The sequence below is a fragment of the Miscanthus floridulus genome, chromosome 16, assembly GCF_019320115.1.
Source record: "Miscanthus floridulus cultivar M001 chromosome 16, ASM1932011v1, whole genome shotgun sequence".
In the NCBI taxonomy this organism is placed as follows: Eukaryota; Viridiplantae; Streptophyta; class Magnoliopsida; order Poales; family Poaceae; genus Miscanthus; species Miscanthus floridulus.
The window spans coordinates 65,719,305-65,721,731 of NC_089595.1; the positions used below are offsets into that span (position 1 = coordinate 65,719,305).

Here is a 2,427-nt window from a genome sequence, read left to right on the forward strand (position 1 = left end):
CTAGGGGTGCGAACCGCTCCCTTACGGAGTCCATCCTAGAATGAGTCCCACGGACCCTCGACAAGCAAACACCATAGCAACCGCATGGCATGGCGCATCTTGTATTCACACATGGACGGGCACCATTAAGTCACATCATGACCGAGGAGGCAATGAGTCCCCAAGTCCACGCCACGACCATGACCCCGCGTCGTTCTTAGGAAACCCATCCTTGGGCCAGCCCTTAGATGGGTTCGAGGCCACAAAAGAGATAGGGGCAGGATGAGATGGGCCCCTATGGCTCTAATCGGTGGTACATAACCTCGTGACCATCTCCTCCTATGTTTGAGTCGCTCTCTTCAAAGTCATATGAGTTGACCCCCTCTCGTGGGAGGCATCTTTCCCTCTATCCGCTACAGAGTCAGTTGGGGACCGATGGGCTTGATGGCCAATGATATATGGGACGTCTCTTGATGAGGCATAGCCGAACTCCATGTCGATTGGGGAGGATATCGTGTCCCGCTCGAATAACCCATCACTACAAAAAATCTGGGCTTGTATGACAAACCGAAATTGTCATGTAAAGTACTGAATTTGTCATAAAATGTATTATATGACAAAAATGCGGCGTCACGCCGGTCGTCATATAACGACCGTCACATAATGTACCGCGTGACGATTATATGAAAAGCCGTCACAAAATGTGATGACCTTTTGTGACGGTACCATTTGGTCATCACATATTGTTACCTTTTATGACGATAGTATTTGTCACATATTATTTAGTCAACGCGTCACTCAATATATTAACCGTCACAACTGCCGACTACGTACCCTGGTTAATGCTCTCTATTATGACGATAAGAAGCCGTCATCTATAGTGTAGTTAACCATGGTTAAGAAGCGTCACGCATTATATATTCATTCAGTGATGAATCTTATCACAGGTCATATAACATAGACATAAAAGTCACGCCATCATTCACTTAGAACCCAAATCATATGATATATTACATAGCGCAAATAGGTTCAACCATCACACAAGTTTGTCTTTTGCATATGCAAATAACTTCATATAGCTTATGATAAGACAGAGTTTGTAGTTCCAGCAATACATTAGCTCCCATGTCCTTTACTACAAAGTTGAAGAATTTGCACCTTGCAAGCATTTATAGCTCACATGTCCCTCACTTCTCTCCTTGCTGCAACTTTCAATTGAACAAAACAACACAAAACAAAATAACAAATCAGCAAGTATGCATGCTTGGTGTTGGATTCTTGAAAAAATTACAAAGAATGTAACTTAATTGGAGATATCAATACCTTGAAGAGGACATAGTAGATTTAATTAATAGATCAACTAAGCTTCACATTGGCACAATGGATCTGTCTGGCACAAATAGCAAAACAGCTCCCTTCAAAAAAATAGCAGATCATCATACTGGTTAGGGGCAGGAAATAAAAACCTATGCAGTGATACATGAGCACTATATGAATAAGAATTTGGCAGGCAACCAGGTGCAGACAATGCAGGAACCCAAACAGAATGTCAATGAGATTACCTCTCACACAAAAAGCACATATAGGGAATTGTTCCCATAATATAAATAATTCAACATATATTCAACGATTAGGGTAGCATCCATGTGGTTAGCACTCACAGTCACCACAAAAGGGCCAAGGCAGCATCAGACCAAAGGTAGTAGTGTAATTCGTATAATTGGTACCAAAATTCAGTAGAAGGGGTTACAGTTAATTTGGTACACCGACTCCACAAATCTATTAGCTAGTTTTTATTAGCAAGGAGGAGCAAAGCATCAAATGAGTATGCACGGCAAGAGCCAATTGAACTGTGACACCAAGTGTTAAAGAGTGGTCCAAGTGCTTAAATATCATATCACTATTGCTAAGCCGTTGTTCTGGAACAAAGTTTCACCTGATGCAGATTAATCAACGTTTCCTCAGCAATCAGCACACACCAAGGCAATTATGCCGCATCTCCTGCAGCCAACAATCAAAAGAATAATATTTTTTTACAAACTAAATTAGTTCAAATGTGTACTATAATTATAGGGCATCTGGTACAGAAGGATGCATAAATATGTAAAGATTTAGTATGCAGCCAAATTGTTAAGCCAATGGCATTCTGATTTTAATTTCAGTTGAATTGTACACCAAGCTAAAAAAATCTGTAGGGTTGATGTGTGGTGAGATGTTACTAAACATGCAAAGGGATCTGAAAACGCTATCCATGATCCATAGCATCGCCCAAGGTACATCTGTATTTTCTGAAAGTAGGAAAGAAATAGCAGGTTAGTGTATTTGACTGTAGTCATCTAAAGAAAAATAACCAAAGTCCTTTCTATGAAATCCAACGCTAATAATTCGCTAACAGCAAACACTGCTAATATTTATTTATAGGACCTATTCAGAGTCTACAAAAATTAT

At 40.3% G+C, this 2,427-nt stretch overlaps 1 long non-coding RNA gene across 1 annotated transcript; it reads right to left on the bottom strand.

Moving 5' to 3' along the window:
- Window positions 1–1,094: 1,094 nt before the first annotated feature.
- Window positions 1,095–1,964, bottom strand: LOC136512928 (uncharacterized). The gene is made up of 3 exons (XR_010773255.1): window positions 1,916–1,964; window positions 1,303–1,394; window positions 1,095–1,187 (listed from the first exon to the last, which is right to left on the bottom strand). It is a non-coding gene; the product is annotated as an uncharacterized lncRNA (long non-coding RNA).
- Window positions 1,965–2,427: the final 463 nt, after the last annotated feature.